This window comes from Dipodomys ordii, unplaced genomic scaffold (genome assembly GCF_000151885.1).
Source record: "Dipodomys ordii isolate 6190 unplaced genomic scaffold, Dord_2.0 Scaffold11, whole genome shotgun sequence".
NCBI lineage: Eukaryota > Metazoa > Chordata > Mammalia > Rodentia > Heteromyidae > Dipodomys > Dipodomys ordii.
In genome coordinates this window covers 1,575,117-1,592,116 of record NW_012267227.1, presented here as the reverse complement: position 1 = coordinate 1,592,116, position 17,000 = coordinate 1,575,117, and the positions used below count along the sequence as shown (strand labels likewise).

The window sequence follows — 17,000 nt, the reverse complement described above, 5'->3', positions numbered from 1 at the left end:
CCTGTCATCCTAGCTACTCAGGAGGCTGAGATCTGAGGATCGAGGTTCAAAGCCAGCCTGGGCAGGAAAGTCCAAGAGACTCTTATCTCCAATAAAAACCACTAGAAAAGCAGAAGTGGCGCTGTGGCTCAAGTGGTAGAGCGCTCGCCTTGAGCTGAAGAGTGCAGGGGCAGCGCCCAGGCTCAGAGTTCAAGCCCCACGACCGACAAAAAAGAATGTATTACGAGCTTGGGAATGTGGCTTAGTGGCAGAGTGCTTGTCTAGCATGCATAAAACCCTGGGTTCGATTCCTCAGTACCACATACACAGAAAAAGCCAAAAGTAGCCCTGTAGCTCAAATGGGAGACCACTAGCCTTGAGCAAAAGATGCTCAAGGACAGTGCCCAGGCCCAGAGTTCAAGTCCCAGGACAGACAAAAAAAAAAAAGAAGAACATATTATGTCCCAGTTTTACATCCTAAAAACAAAACCCAACTACCTTACACCAGTGGCTCACACCTGTAATCCTAGCTACTCAGAAGCCTGAGAGCTGACAATCACAGTTCAAAGCTAACTCAGGCAGACAAGTTCCAAAAGATTCATATCTCCAGTGAACCAGCAAAAACCAAAAAGCCAGATGCCAGTGGTAGAGCACCAGCCTTGAGTGGAAAAAGCTAAGGAATGGCACCCAGGCCTTAAGTTCAAGACTCAGTAGCAGCATGTGCGCGCGCGCACACACACACACACACTGCCACCAATGTTTAAACCTGCATCTCCCCACCCTGTAAGCCACAACCCCCACATCTATATTCACAAGCTCTTGTCCCATCTTTTGCTTACCCTAATTTCCTTCTGCAAAGCCCCCACCCCCCCCCGTGCCCCGCTCCCCACAAAATGTGCCAGCCTCCCTTAAAAGAACAGGCACCTTGCCCCCCCTCCCTCCTCCCCAAAATGTCCCTATTTTAGGGCTTGTAAATGTCAGCAAATCTGCAAAGTATACAAATGCTGAGGGGGAAAGGCATAGCTAATTATAAGAAAGTAATTAAGAGAGACATCCATGATGATGATAATTGTAATTAGAAAGCGTCTGGCAATTTCTTATCATGCAGTCAAATGCTACAGCCTCCCAAGCCAGGAGGCTAAGCAATGAGCAAAGCTCCCATCCACCCCGCACCTCGCTCGCTGGCTGGCTAGCTCCCTTGCTCCTGGAGAAGGTATTATTGACAGCAGGGTGAAGAAGGGAGATTATTTCTCTTCTTTTGACAGAATCCACATTTTCTCAAGGTCATCTTTGCTCCTGAGAGATCTCCCCTACCGTCTAGAAGGATTATGGCAACTCTCTACCCGCAACAACTTTAGGAACTCAAGATATTGGCATCTCCCATTAACCCTGTCAGGTTTTTATTTTGCCTTGTTGTTGTTTTGTTTGGCCAATACTGGGGTTTGAACTCTAGGCCTGGGCACTTTCCCTGAGGTTTTGTGCTCAAGGCTAGCACTCTACCACTTGAGCCACAGCTCTACTTCTAGCTTCTTGGTGGCTCATCGGAGCTAAGAGGGTCTAGGATTTTCTTGCCCAGGCTGCCTTTGAATCACAAGGGTCAGCTCTCAGCCTCCTGAGTAGCTAGGATGACAGGTGTGAGCCGTTGGTACCAGCTAAACACTGTCAGTTTCTTAGCTGGGATCTCCAACAAGGATATATTTTTTTTAATGAAGCATCTAGAGACCTTTTTTTCTGTCCATTGTGGCCTGGACTGGGGAGCAGTTGGCCCCCCGGGAGGGAGTTTGGAAGGGCTGCTTCAGTGCCAAAGTGCACCTGCTTGCTTGAAATGTCCCCGGGGATGGCACTTGTCAAGCGAGACCTCAGCCCTGTGTGTGGGTGCCGTGGCATCCTCCAGTTGCTCCTCCTCATGGCAGCAGCCCCTGTAGCTGCTGGCTGAGCTTTATGCCGGCCCCCAGATGAACTGACACCCTAAGCCACTTCAGACGTACCAGTCAGGGGTCTGAAGTCCGTCGGTCTATGGCAGGTAGTATCTAAAAGGGCATGAAGCTGGATAGCAAAGGTACCAGTGGCTCACACCTATAATCTCAGCTACTCAGGAGGCTGAGATAGGAGGATCGTGGTTCAAAGCCAGCCCTGGCAGACAAATCTATGAGACTCCTATCTCCACTGAGCCAACCAAAAAGTCAGAAGCAGAGCTGTATCTGCAGTGGTAGAGTGTCTGCCTTGAGTGAAAAAGATAAGCAAGAGCAGGAAGTCCTGAGTTCAAGCCCCAGTCCAGGCACACACATAAACAAAGATATGCCATTGATCCAAATACTTTGCGAGGGAGGGCTTTGTCAAAGAACACAGCACTGGGATTGGAGGTGTAGCTCAACTGGTAGAGCGCTAGCCAATGAATGAAAGGGGCTGACAGATACCAAGTCCTGGTCTCGAAACTGGGGCCACAATAAAATACTTACTTTGTGCTAGCAAGACCCTAACCAGAAACCCCTGGTTTCCCTTCTTCCCACTGGACTTTGCAAATAAGTTCATGCGGGCCACTGCCCCCAGGACATGCTGGACACTAGTTGTCCACTTTCTCTTTCCCACCAGAGGCCGGCATCTTGGTCTATCAGCAACAGCCCTGGCCTGCCCCCCCCACCAGCCCCTGCGTGCTCCAGCTAGGTCTAGCTGCATTACTGTTTATTAGATTAACCCAGTTAGTGACAACTCCAACTGCTCACTTTCTGACTGTAAAAGCTTGTGTGTGTGTGTGTGTGTATGTGTGTGTGTGTGTACCAAGATGAAAGAACAGAGCAAAATATCAGGGCTGGAAGAGACCTCACATCCAATTCCTTTATGCACAGAGAAACTGAGACTAGAAACCTCGTATGCAACGTGGGGCCCATAGCTAGGAAGGGGGAAGCTTGAGGATGAGGCTGTAGGGGACAGCAGTTGCTGAAGGCATGGACTAGGAGAGAGCCCATACTGTGGGGTCTTGGTGTGTCCGGGATGAATGTCTTTAGATGACAATGGTGCCTGGCCCATGTGATGCAGGGTCTGGAGGAGGGCTTGGGAGGACCAGAGACAGGCTAATGGAGCAACTTAGAAGTAAAGGAGTGGGGCTGGGAAGTTGGCTCAGTGGTAGAGCACTTGCCTTACATGCCTGAGGCCCTGGGTTCGATTCCCCAGCACCACATAAGCAAAAAGAAAAAAGCCGGAAGTGGCGCTGTGGCTCAAGTGGTAGAGCGCTAGCCTTGAGCTGAAGAGCTGAGGGACAGCACCCAGGCCCAGAGGTCAAGCCCCACAACTAGACCCCCCCCCAAAAAAAAAGAAGTAAAGAAGTGTCCAGCAGGATGGGGTCGGGCAGTCAAACACAGGAGGGAAAGTTCATGCCCATAATCCTAGATATTCAGGAAATAAGGATCAGGGTTCAAATCCAGCCTGGGAAGGAAAGTATCTTCAAACAAAATCAGCTGGAAGTGGAGTTGTAGCTCAAAGTTGAGACAGTATCCATGCCCTGAGTTCAAGCCTCAGTAGTGGGAGGGAGGAGGAAGGCGAGTAACAGAGAGAGAGGAGGGGGAGGGGGGGAAAGGGAGAGGGAGAGAGACCAAAAAAGAGAAAGAAGACAACCAACACTTTTTGGGGTTAGAGGTGTGGTTCAATTGGTTAAGCAGTAGCCAATGAGTGAATGCGTCAGATTGTCAAATACAGAGTTCAAGGTCTGGTCTTGGAAGAAGGAGAGGGTAAAGTAGGGAGGGAGGGAGGAAAGATGGAAGAAAGGAGAAAAAGAGAAAAAAGAAGAGAGAAAGAGAAAAAGGAAGGAAGGAAGGAAGGTCCTCTTGACCTCCCAGAGACCTGCTTTCTTCCCTCTGTCTCTTTGAACCCAGCGCCGGATTCTAAGTCTGGAACACAGACCATGAGTTCTAATTCTGGGCAGGCTCCACAGCTCCAGGAGCTGTTCCCACGGTGTAAAGCAACCAGCCACTCTGATACACAAAGCAGAGGACAAGAGGACCTACCTATAAGTCTACAGGGCAAGGGCCTGTAAACTATGTGTCTCACAGCAAAGCCAGCTGGCTGCTTATTTTTATAAATAAAGTTTTATTGGCACACAGCCATTCCCATTCATTTCTAGATCACCTCAGGCAGCCTTTGTACTACAAGGACAGGGCAGAGAACCCCAGAGACTGAGGGCCAACAAAGTCCAAAACACCATCTCCTGGTGCTTTGGGGAGACATGTGGTCCCCCCCACTATGGATTACTCCTGGACTGGAGAAAAGTAGACAAAGGACATACAAAGTCGCTTCCTGTCACTTTTTCTGTCATCTACTCGCTCTCCAGTAAGACCAGGCCCCAAATGTGCCAGTCCTGCTTTCTAAAGTGGTGCCTCCAGTCCACCTGGGGTCCAGCTGGGTCTCGAACCTTGCAGCAGCCACGATGCCGACTCAGCACTTTGTTTCAGCCACTTTTCCTCCCTGGGAACAGGGACAAGGACCAGGCAGAGGGATTCAGAGCATGCCACACTGCACTCGATGAGCTGCTCAGGTGACACTAGGAACAATGGTGACTAAAAATGGAAAGGAGGCCACATGAGAAGTCTTTCTACTTCACCCGGCATTGAGGAACATGCTGGAGATCAGTTCTCTACTGGTGCCTGTGCTGGGGGAAATGGGCCTCAGCCAGGCCTAGGTAACAAGTACAAATCCACCGCTAATAAGAGGCCTGGAATTCTTTTGAGGCATTTTTGTCTTAGCATAACTAACTCCCTATGGAATTCAAATACCACCAGGCTCTGGTGGCTCACACCTGTCATCCTAGCTACTCCGAAGGCTGAGATCTGGGGATCATGGGTCAAAGCCAACCAAGGCAGAAACGTCTGTGAGACCCTATCTCCAATTAACCAATGGAAAGACAGAAGTGAAGCTGTGGCTCAAACGGTAAAGTTCCAGCCTTCAGCAATAATAGCTAGAGCGTAGCACAAGGCCCTGAGCTCAAACCCCAGTAGTGGCATTAAATTTAAAAAATAAAAAAGGATTTGAATACAATCAAAGCTAGAGTTATTGGTTTTTCATGTCACCCAAGAGAACACTGGTGTCCTAGTTCATCAGAGAAATCATATAGGGCCTCACAGGAACAAATTTGAGATCTGAGGATCACAGTTCAAAACCAGCTCAGGCAAGACAGTCCATGAGACTCTTATCTACAATTAACTACCAAGAAACAGGAAGTGGAGCTGTGGCTGAAGTGGTAGCGCACTAGCCTTAAATGAAAAAAAAAAAACAACTAGGGGACAGCCCCTAGGCTCTGAGTTCAAGTCCCAGGAATGGCACAAAAATTAAAAAGAAAAAAAATCATATACCACAAATACACTGTGTGTCTTTGCCTTTATTTTATTTTATTTTTTGGGGGGGGGTCCGGTCGTGGGACCTGAACTCTGGGCCTGGGCGCTGTCCCTCAGCTCTTCAGCTCAAGGCGAGCGCTCTACCACTTGAGCCACAGCGCCACTTCCAGCTTTTTTCTTTTTGCTTATGTGGTGCTAAGGAATCAAAACCAGGGCCTCAGGCATGCAAGGCAAGCACTCTACCACTGAGCCACCTTCCCAGCCTTGTCTTTGCCTTTATAAATGAGCATTTTATTATTAAACTCAAGGCTTTCTGAAGTGTGATTCATTTCTCGCTGGAATTCTCACTGATCCAGGGCCTCATGGAGGTTTGAACCCCCGGGTGCTTGATGCTAAAATAATGTCAGGTCTGCCACTGACTTGCCCCTCCCCATTCTGAGCCTCAGTTTCTTCATCTGGAAAAAAGGGGGGGGGCTAAGTGACACAATGAGAATGTCCCCATCTGTTCTGGGCAAATCAATGACTTTGTGGCTGACTTAAACCATGTTTGAGCTGACCCAGCTCCACAGGAAGTGAGGGGTGGGGACAGGGAAGCTCCACCCCCTCCAAATCCCAGCCCATCTTCTCCTCTCGCTGTTGACTGGGGAGCATGTATTGTCATTTTTATTTATCCTGACCTTTTCATGTGAGTAATTTTTATAGTTCCATTAACTAGTGAGGCCATTTGCAAGCTGCCAGGCAAAATATAGTACCCTGAGCCCTTAGGGATTTGAGGGTCGTCTTGTATGGAATGCTAATAGAAGGAAGAAATGATTCAGGGGCTCTTCGCAAAGGTGGGGAGGGGGCCTGCCCTGGAGCCTCGGGTCCGGTCTAGCTCAGAGTGTTGCACTGGTTTATTTGCAGAAGAGCCCCCAAGTTTGACCCCAAGTTTGCTGGCTGTCTAGACCCCTGTGCTGGGCCCTGAGTTCCCCTGTCAAATCACCACCACCTATGAGATGAGTGCTTCTCACAGTACATTTGTCTCCATGCCCAGGCTGGCTGCAAATTGCAGTCCTCCACATCTCAGCCTCTTGAGACAGATGTGGGCTACTGGTACCCCACTTAGATTTGACTTTTGTTGTTGCTGTTCGTCATAGGGTCTGAGCACTGTCCCTGAGCTTTTTTGCTTAAGGCTATCGCTCTACTTCTTGAGCTGCAGATCCACTTCCAGTTTTCTGGTGGTTAACTGGAGATAAGAGTCTCATAGACTTTCCTGCCCGGGCTGGCTTTGAACCACCATTCTTAGATCTAAACCTCCTGAGTAGAGGATTACAGGCATGAGCCACCAGTATCCCGTATAGAATTGGCTTTTAATTGAGTTTCAACTGGTCACACTTCTGGCTCTAAGACATGAGTAATCAAGCTAAAGGGAGCAGTGTTTCATTACGGGGCTAAAAAGTGGAAGGATACAGAGGACCTCACACACTCTTGGTCTCGGGTTTGAGGGTCTGCAGGTACCACTGGACCTGGCCTGCAGAGCAGACCCAGAGTTGCTCCTTGCTACCCTAACAACACAGCCCTAGAAGCATGGTATAAGCTTATTAGCTCATGCCCTCAAGCAACCTCTCCTCATCCATTTCCTCATCTGTAAAACAGCCACAGATTTAGTTCTAAGTTAAGTTTCACAAAGCTCTAGAACCAGAGATCCATTGTAATTGTTAACTCTGTGTGTGTGTGTGTGTGTGTGTGTGTGTGTGTGTGTTACACTGGAGTCTTTAGACTTGAATTCCAGCCTGGGCAACATCCCTTAGCTTTTTTTGGGGGGGTCCGGTTATGGGGCCTGAACTCTGGGCCCGGGCACTGTCCCTCAGCTCTTCAGCTCAAGGCTAGCGCTCTACCACTTCCTGCTTTTTCTGCTTATGTGGGACTGAGGAATCGAACCCAGGGCGTTGTGCATGCAAGGCAAGCGCTCTACCACTTGAACCACAGCACCACTTCCAGCTTTTTTCTTTTTCTTTTTTTCTGCTTATGTGGTGCTGTGGAATCGAACCCAGGGCCTCATGCATGCAAGGCAAACACTCTACCACTGAGCCACCTTCCCAGCCCCTCCCTTAGCTTTTAATTCAAGGCTAGTGCTCTAAACTTAAACCACAACTCTACTTCTGGTTATTTGGTAGTTAATTGGAGATAAGAGACTCAGAGACTCCCTTGCCTGGGTTGGCTTTGAACCTCAACCCTTAGATGTCAGCCTACTGAGTAGCTAGGCTTACAGGTGTGAGCCACTGGCTTCTGCCTCATCAATTGTTGACTTCAAGAAAAAAAGAAAAACCTTTTGCTGAAAGGGGTGCAGTTGATCAAAATACATTGCCCTCATCAACCAACATGTTGAGTGAAACCCTTTTGTATAAGTAAAGATAATAAATTGCTGGGTGCTGATGGCTCACGCCTGTAATCCTCACTGCTCAGGAGGCTGAGATCTGAGAGGAGGTATTCATCAGCAGGAAGTCTGTGAGACTCTCATCTCCAATTAGCCACCAAAAAAGCTGGAAGTGGTGCTATGGCTCAAGTGGGAGAGCTCCAGTCTTAAGTGCAAAAGCCTACCAAAAGCCTGAGTACCAGCACCAACATACACACAAAAAGGGTATTTCTCTAGATCTCAGTGTCTTCAGCGCTGAAATGGGGAGAATGGTCCCCTATTTCCCAAGCTACTGTAAAATTTCACCACACACACACACACACACACACACACACACACACACACACACACACACACCTGCTTCTTAGAATAGCGTGTGGGCAGGGATCCTTGCTTTTCTCCCTCATCTATTCTCCTAAGTCTGAGCAGTCACTCAACTCCAGAGACACTTAGTAAGCCTCTACTATGTGTGCTAGAGGCTGAGGATCCCAGAAGCAGATAAACTACCATTTCTCAGTGAACCATCCAGCACAGATCTGACAGATCTGACAGCACAGATCCAGCCAGTCCAGAACAGAAAGGGCCTGGGGAGGGGGGCCAGGGGGGAAAGGGAGGGCAGGCAATTCTCCCCTCTGTTGGGGTGATATAAAAGGACACAGAAAGGCCGGATGCCAGTGGCTCACGCCTATAATCCTGCTAGCTACTCTAGAGGTTGAGATCTGAGGTTCACCGTTCAAAGTTTAGCCCAGGCCAGAAAGTCTATGAGACTCTTTTTTTTTTTTTAGGTCCGGTCGTGGGGCCTGAACTCTGGGCCTGGGCACTGTCCCTCAGCTCTTCAGCTCAAAGCTAGCACTCTACCACTTGAGCCACAGCACCACTTCTGGTTTTTTTCTTTTTGCCAATGTGGTGCTGGGGAATCGAAACCAGTGCCTCAGGCATGCAAGGCAAGCGCTCTACCACTGAGCCACCTTCCCAGCCCGTCTATGAGACTCTTATCTCCAGTGAACCCCCAGAAAACCAAGGGTGGTGCTGTGGCTAGCCAAGAGCGGTAGAGTGTTAGCCTTGAGCAGAAAAAGCTCAGGGACAGCACCCAGGCCTTGAGTTCAAGCCCCACAACCAACTAAACAAACAAACAAAAAATAGACACCGAAAGGACTTCAAGGAGCTGGTGACACTCAGTTTACCCACATGTCCGGCACAGACCCAGCCTTCTCTTCCCCTTGGACCACTGGGTTCTACTGTAAATGAGCCCACGGCCCCCTCACACTGGGCCTCCATACTTGTCTGGACCCTCCTATCATCTGCCATTTATTTGGGTGTTCACGCTCACACATCACTTCCTCCAGGAAGCAATCCCTGACTGCACGAGCCCTTTTCCCCACCTAGGTACCCCCAAGTTCCTTTCTACTTCCACAACATCTGGGGTGCCTCACGGGGTCATAGCCAATCTCTCCTAAATTCCACCGAAGCCTGTATTTGTGTATTTTGAACATGCATGAAGCTGCAAAGGTACTCTCCCCTCCCCAGCCCCATCCAGAGCCTGAACGCATAATTCAGCTAAGCAACCCTGCTATGCTAAGCCCACTGCCCTCCATGGTGGGACAGAAAAATTCTCTTTAGAAGGATACCAGTATCCGGCTGGGAAGGTGGCTTCATGGTAGAGTGCTTGCCCTGCATGCAGGAAGCCCTGGGTTCGGTTCCTCAGTACCACATAAACAGAAAAGAGCCAGAAGTGGCCCTGTGGCTCAAGTGGTAGAGCACTAGCCTTGAGCAAAAGCAGCTCAGGGACTATGCCCAGGCCCTGAGTTCAAGCCCCAGGACTGGCCAAAAAAAGATACCAGTATCTTCCCCAAGCTGGTAGAACCCAATAGGAAGCCCCTCACCCACCCATGTTTGGGCCTTTCCACCCCCCAAAAATGTGGCCAGGCCAGGTAGATTATCTGTTATCAAATGCTAGTGACAGCTGACAGTTGGGGGGAGGTCCCCTTTGTGTTCCTAGCTGCCTGACTTGCCACAGCACAGATTAACTGGTAATCATTGTTTACCAATTAAAAGTGCCAACACATCAGAATCTTCCTATCAAGCTCCCTCATAAAGCAATCATTCGGACCGTGGGACCTGATAAAAGCCCCAAGTTGCTGTCAATTCCTTGAATCAATGTGGCAGGCCCCAGCTCTGTTCCCTGTACCCCAGCTGAGCTGTTCAAACCAAACCAGCAATCCCATGCTCCTGCGAGCAACAGCTTTTCAACTTGTTAATGATGCTGGAACATACGGCCTGAGTCAGCAGCCCGCAGCACACGACTCAAAAAAATCTCTTTCTAGGGCTTTTTTTTTTTTCCCCTCCCATTTGACAGATGCCAGACATTTTCCAGAAAGATACATTCCAACTGATTGATTGTCTTTCCCCCTCTCCTCCTTTGGAAAATTTATCCTTACCTCCTACAAGGAAAGCAAAACATGAGGCCTGCCAAGCTTTTCTGTAATGCTTTGATTTAAAAACTCAGCCTCAAGCCGGGTGCCCGTGGCTCACACCTGTCATCCTAGCTACTCAGGAGGCTGAGATCTGAGGATCGAGGTTCAAAGCCAGCCCGGGCAGGAAAGTCCATAAGACTCTTATCTCCCCCAGAAAACTGGAAATGACACTGTGGCTCAAGTGGTAGAGCACTCGCCTTGAGCAAAAGCAGCTTAGGGACAGCGCCCAAGCCCTGAGTTCAAGCCCAGTACCACCACCAAAGAAAGGTGCTGCTTCAAACCATGATCCTCATAGCTCAGCTTCTTGAGTAGGTAGGATTATAGGCATGAGCCACCACTGTTGGCTTTGATTTTGAGCCTCCAGAAGACTTAGGATGTGAAGCAAGTCTCAGAGACAGGAAGGTTCAGCTTTGAGCAAGGGGTGGCTGGGAAACATGGGACCCATCAGTGAAGTGTCCTTCCTTCCAAGTCAGCCTGCAGGGCCGCTGCCTCACCTGGCAATGAAAGCCACCCCAGAGTTTACGAGCACTGCCCCGAGTGTCCATGTGCCCACAAGCTCTCAATCTCATACCCAGGAAATGCAACATCAGAAGCTCCTAAGCCCCACTGATTTAGGGCTCTAATCTAATAATAACACGTGAAACTGAGGGCTGGTGGCTCATGCCTGTAATCCCAGCCACTCTGGAGGCTGAGATCTGAGGACCTCTATTCCAAAGCCAGTCCAGGCAGACAAATCCAACATAGTCTTATCTCCAATTAACCAGCAAAAAAAAAAAGCTAGAAGTAAAGGTGTGGCTCAAACCTTGAGCACCAAAAGCCAAGTGAGAGCTTGAAGCTCTGAGTTCAATCAAGCCCCAGTGCTGGTGCCAAAAAATAAAATAAAATAAAGCAGATGAGAAGAGGTCTCTATGATCCTTCTCAGCACCATTGCTCAGCCCAGGGTCTTGGAGGGTCTGTATTTATGGACGGATCCTCCAAATTACCAGCACAGGTTGCCCTGGTTTCTTACCATGTTGTGTTTAGGAGTGCCCTGCCTTCAGAGTTTACAAGCAATCTTTGGAAAGTCCCTTTACCAACCCTGGCTATGAATCAGAGACTTCTAACCATGGCCCATCTCTGGGGTGAGCCTGGCAATGTAGCCACCGAACCTCCCAGCTTTGACAGGCAGGGAGGGAGGGAAGAGAGGGAGGGAAAGAGCAGAGGGAAGGAGGGAGGGGAAGAAGGGAGGAAAGGAAGGAGGTAGAAGAAAGGATAGAAGAAGGCCAAATCACACTCTCCAGAGAGGAATGCACACACAGGTGCAATGCCTATGTACATCTGATCATATAAAATAATATTTATCAAGATGAACTCCAGGAAATGGAAACAAGAGGTTTTTTTTCCTTTGTTGCTGTTTTTCTTTTCATCTTGTTTGTTCATTTCTCTGTCTTTGGGAGGATGGGGGAGGCACAGAAATGGAGGGGCAAAGGGTAAACAAATGTAGCAACGGTACTCACTAGACACTGTATTGAAAATGAACTTTACAACTTGTGGGTGGGGATGGGAGGGAAAAACTGGGAGAGAGGAAGGGACATTGATGATAGAGGGTGACAAATTGTCTGGAAAGAAATATACTCTTTACCTGACTTATGTAACTGTCACCCCTTTGGTCCACTACCTTTTTTGTTGTTGTTGTTCTGTTGTGGGGCTCGAACTCTGGGCCTGGGCGCTGTCCCTCAGCTCTTCAGCTCAAGGCTAGAGCTCTACCACTTGAGCCACGGCACTACTTCCGGCCTTTTCTGTTTATGTGGTGCTGAGGAATCAAATTCAGGGCCTCATGCATGCAAGGCAAGCACTCTACCACTGAGCCACCTTCCCAGACCTGTCCATTACCTTTACTGTAATTTTTTTGGGGTCACTTGTGGGGCTTGAACTCTGGGCCTGGGCTCTGTCCCTGAGCTCTTCAGCTCAAGGCCAGCACTGTACTATTCGAGCCATAGCACCACTTCTGGTTTTCTGGTGGTTAATTGGAGAAAAGAGTCTCATAGATTTTCCTGCCTTAGCTGGCTTTGAATCCTGATCCTCCGATCTCAGCCTCCTGGATAGGTAGGATTACAGCCGTGAGCCACTAGCACCCAGTTAATTTTCTTTTTAACAAAAGAAAGACCAAACTAGATGTCGGCCCCCCATTTTTCTGAGCATATGCTAATTACGATTCATGTGATATTTTAGAAAACCTAAAGCGTATTTAGCCTTTGGCTTTCCCAACTTCTCTAAACTTGTCATTATCCCCATTTACAGATGGGGTCACTGAGGCTCAGTCTCCTATTCCTCATGTGAGGAATTTGGCCCAGAACCCCCCTTCCCCATCACTGCAGCCTGCTAGCTGCTGAGTGCTGGGTTAGGGGCACCGGCCTAACCCCCCCCCCCAGCCTGTGGAGAGGGCACTCCAATGGGCAGCCATGGCCCCAAGAACCAGAAAGTCTAGAAAAAGCTCCTCTATTTTTCCCCTGGAGGACAAAACAATCAAAGTGACAAGTAAATGAACCCCTTAAACCCAAACGCTATTGCTTCTTCCCTCCCCCCCTGCCACAGAAAGCATCCTAGAAACTAGCTATCGCTGCAGTCCGAGCTTCTGAAGACTGTCCACCCTCTCGTGTAACCACTGTGTCCAGAACCCCAATCAGCCTCGTCCAGGCCCAGAACTAAGGCAAGAAAGATCACAGCCCTCAAGCAGAGAACTGGCTAAGCTGCCCCCAGGCTGCTTTGCCTGGACCTAAGTCACCACCTGGGAGTGGAGAATGTGCCCCTGGCAGCCACAGGCACACGGCGAGCCTCACACGTGTCGGCAGGTGATCAAATGGTTAGATCAGGAGTTCAGGAGCTGGGATTCCCAGGTTCAAGTTGTATTGATGTGTGTGTGTAAATGTCAGTACTGAGACTTGAACTCAGGGCCTTCAATTCGATTGGCTTTTGCACTCCAGGCTGGCGCTTTACCATTGGAGCCACATCTCTACTTGTGGCTCGACTTTTGGCTGGTTACTTGGAGCTAAGAATCTCATGGATTTTCCTGCCTGGGCTGCCTTCCAACTGCCATCCTCAGACCTCAGCCTCCTGAGTAGCCAGAGGGCACATTTTGATCTACCTCTTAGGAGCTTGGTGACTTGCAAGTAGTTACCAGAGCAACTCACTATTGTGGGTGCCTCATTGTTATCCGCCCCCCGTAAGTGGTTTTGTAGGGAAAAGAAGACAAGGGAAGAAGGCAGGGGATAATCTGAGAGCTTACCTTTGCCCACACTGGCCTTGAACCATGATCCTCCGATCTCTGCCTCCTAAGTAGCTAGGATTACAGCTATGCACCACCATGCCTGGTTGCCCTCACCTATGAATTCTGGGAGCCTCAGCTGAGTCCTCCATCTAAGGAGGAGGCAGGACAGGAAAGTCCATGAGACTCTTAAGTCCAGTTCACCACCAGAAAACCAGAAATGGTACTGTGGCTCAAGCGGTAGAGCACTAGCCTGGAGCTGAAGAGCTCAGGGACAGCACCCAGGCCCAAGCCCCACGACCAGCAAAAACAAAAAACAAAAACAAAGTCACTCTTAGCCAGGTGTCAGTGGTTCATGTCAAAAGCCGAGCTACTCAGGATGCTGAGATCTGAGGATCAAAGTCCAAAGCCAGCCTGGGCAGACAAATCTGTGAGGTTCTTAGAGCTATTCAACAAAAAGCTGGAAGTGGCGATGTGGCTCAAGTGGTAGAGCACCCAGCCTTTAGCACAAAAGCCAAGTGAGAATATAAGATCCTAATTTCAAGTACTAGGACTAGGAACTGTTCATTTATAAAATTTATTTGGAGAGAATTATTGAAAGCTGTGTCTCTATGAGCTAGCAGCTATCAACAAATCTATCTGGTTTGTTGATCTCTCATATGTTATCCCTTCCAACCCCAGCACTGAGCCGGAGGACAGCAATCACTCAATATGTTACCCAAACAAAAAAAAAATAAATGAACCTTTGCTTAGCCTCTTGTGTGTATTTGCTGAATGGATAGAAAGGGACAGTGATTACTGTCAGAGGGACACCACCAAAATAAGCACCTTTCTTTCCCTGCGCTCAGCTCCCGGGGGGACAGCATGCGGTGTGACACAGTGAAAATCCAGGCCATGTGAGATGCCATCATAGCCCACGTGAATAAGTGGGCAAGGGTTAGCCTCAGGAGTCCCAGCAAAGTTAAGGGATTTGTCCAGCTTCACAAGACATGAATAGAAGTATGGAAATCAAAGCAGGGTTGTCGTCATCTGCCTGGATCAAGACCGACCTGCAGCCCTTCCTGTACTGAAGAGGAAAGTGGGAGGTTTTACTAGATTGTGAGTACCCTGAGTGAAGGGAAATAGCTATTGTATTGGTCCTATCTCTCCCGCACACAAGTCCAGACATTGGTACATACAGGTAGTTGGAAATCAACTGCTAAGACAATAAATGATATTTATTCTGCAAAGGAGAATATTCTTTGGAGGGCAAGAAAAAAGGGATTCCATTTTTTTGGGGGGGGGCCTGAACTCTGGACCTGGGCCATAGCGCCACTTCCAGCTTTTTTCTTTTTGCTTATGTGGTGCTGAGGAATTGAACCCAGGGCCTCAGGCATGCAAGGCAAGCGCTCTACCACTGAGCCACCTTCGCAGCCCCAGGGATTCCATTCTTTAAATGCCTTTAAAACTGTTCTGAAGAAGACAAAGAGTTGTTCTAAGCTCAAAAGAAATGCCTTTCATCGGATGAAAGTACTCCAAACCCACCTGGATGCCCTTAGAGGTAGTGAGTTTCTTGTCAACTGAGCTGAGGCTGTGACAGCAGTTTCCATGTGGCGCAGCTCTATAAGCCACGGCTCACATACCAAGAGAGGAAATGACCACACAAAGTCTCAGGTAGAGATGAGCACCCGAAGAAGGGTGCTGAGTGCAGGGTCACTGATAAGCAGGGCCCCACCTAACCCCAAGAACAGAGGCACAGAGAAGGATCGAGATCCGGCACCACACCTTATGATTCATGGCTTGGAGTTCTAGAGCAGCTGGTCTTATAACTCAGCACTAAGTTTTGACTTTTGGCCCTGGCTCTGCCAAATTCAACCTTTCTGGAGATCAGAAAACTGCACCTCAAGCCAGGCACTGGTGGCTCACGCCTGTAATCCTAGCCATTCAGGAAGCTGAAATCTAAGGATCAAGTTCAAAGGTAGCCCAGGCAGGAAATTCTGTGAGATTCTTATCTCTTAACTAAGCACCAGAAAAATGGAAATGGAGCTGTGACTCAAGTGGTAGAGCACTAGCTTTGAGCAAAAGAGCTCAGGGACAGTACCCAAGCCCTGAGTTCAAGCCCCATGACTGACAAAAAGACAAAAGAAAGAAATGTGGGCCTCTTTTCCTTCTTTCCTTCCTTCCTTCCTTCCTTCCTTCCTTCCTTCCTTCCTTCCTCTCTTTCTTTCCTTTCTTTCTTTCTCTTTCCTTCCTTCCTTTTGCAGGTCTTTTTTTCTTTGTCAGGGCCTGAGCAATGTCCCTGAACTTCAGGGCTAGCACTCTACCACTTGAGCCACAGTTCCACTTTCAGTTTTTTCTGTACTGAGGAATCAAACCCAGGGCTTTGTGCATGTTAGGCAAACACTCTACCACTAAGCCCTCTTTCCCAGCCCTCTTTCTTTTTTCTTTTCAGTACCAGTCCTGGGTGAAGCTAGAACTCAGGGCCTGGGTGCTGTCCTTGAACTTCTTTTACTCAAGGCTAGTCCTCTACCATTTGAGCCACAGGCTCGACTTCCAGCTTTGTGGGGGTTTTGTCCCTTGAATAGTTTATTGGAGACAAGAGTCTCCCAGACTTTTTTGCCCCAGCTGGCTTTGAATCGCAATCCTCAGCTCTCAAGCCTCCCGAGTAATCTAGGCTCACAGACATGAGCCACCAGCGCCCGGTTTAAGCTGATTTCTTGATCTCTCTGTGTCTTGCTTTCTTAAGGATGGAGACTCATAGAACCCACCAGAAAGCACTAATATAAGATTCGGGGTGGGGGACACCCAATAAACAAACAGTGACACCTCCCCCCCGCAAGAGCCTGGCACTACAGTCCATCCACATTGCACTCTTCTTGCTTTCCTGGATATTCAGAACTTACCCTGCCAGACCATCACCACCAACCCACCAAGGAGAAAACACTCTCATTTGCCATGGGAGCTGGCTAGAATCGCTCCATCCATCCCGGTAGCTGGGAGGGGGACATGGCGGGAGGAACAATGACAGGGAAATCGGAGTCCTCGTCACCTTTAACTCTCCCACAGGGAGGTTGTCCAGCCTGAGTTATCTTCCCTGGGGAGGAAATGCTGCTCTGGTCTTTTGAACCCAGCACGGATCACAGAGCAGAGAAAATATAACAGCCCCAAACCACCAAAGCGCTCTTCAACGCCACTTCCCCCAGCACTGCCAAAGAGGCTGAAATTCATAGAATAACAAGTCAATTTCCCAGAGGCAATGAAAGCCCCTCCCACCCCACCCCAGCTAGTCCCAGGATACTGGATACAGCCAAGCCCTGATCTGAGCAGACAGGCTCAAAGAGGTGAACCCTGAGGCTGGTGATCTGGCCAGGAATAGCCTGGATGAAGGGGGATCGGGATACCAGACATAATGGCGGAGGGAGTGGGGGAGTGGGGAAGTAGGGGACCTTCCATCTCAGACTTACTCTACTGCTGGATGGTTAATTTGCTGTAACATATGCATGAAAATTGTAAGCCTTGTAATTCACCCAGATGGTGGGAACCTCCCTGGTTGCCCCTCCCCCCATCATTCCTCCTCCAGAGACAGCTGTTCCACCGCTGGGCCA

The 17,000-nt window shown here is 49.1% G+C and overlaps 1 protein-coding gene across 1 annotated transcript in view; it reads right to left on the bottom strand.

Moving 5' to 3' along the window:
• Megf11 (multiple EGF-like-domains 11) overlaps nt 1-17,000 on the bottom strand; it is a 190,604-nt gene that overhangs the window by 152,320 nt on the left and 21,284 nt on the right. The window lies entirely within an intron of this gene.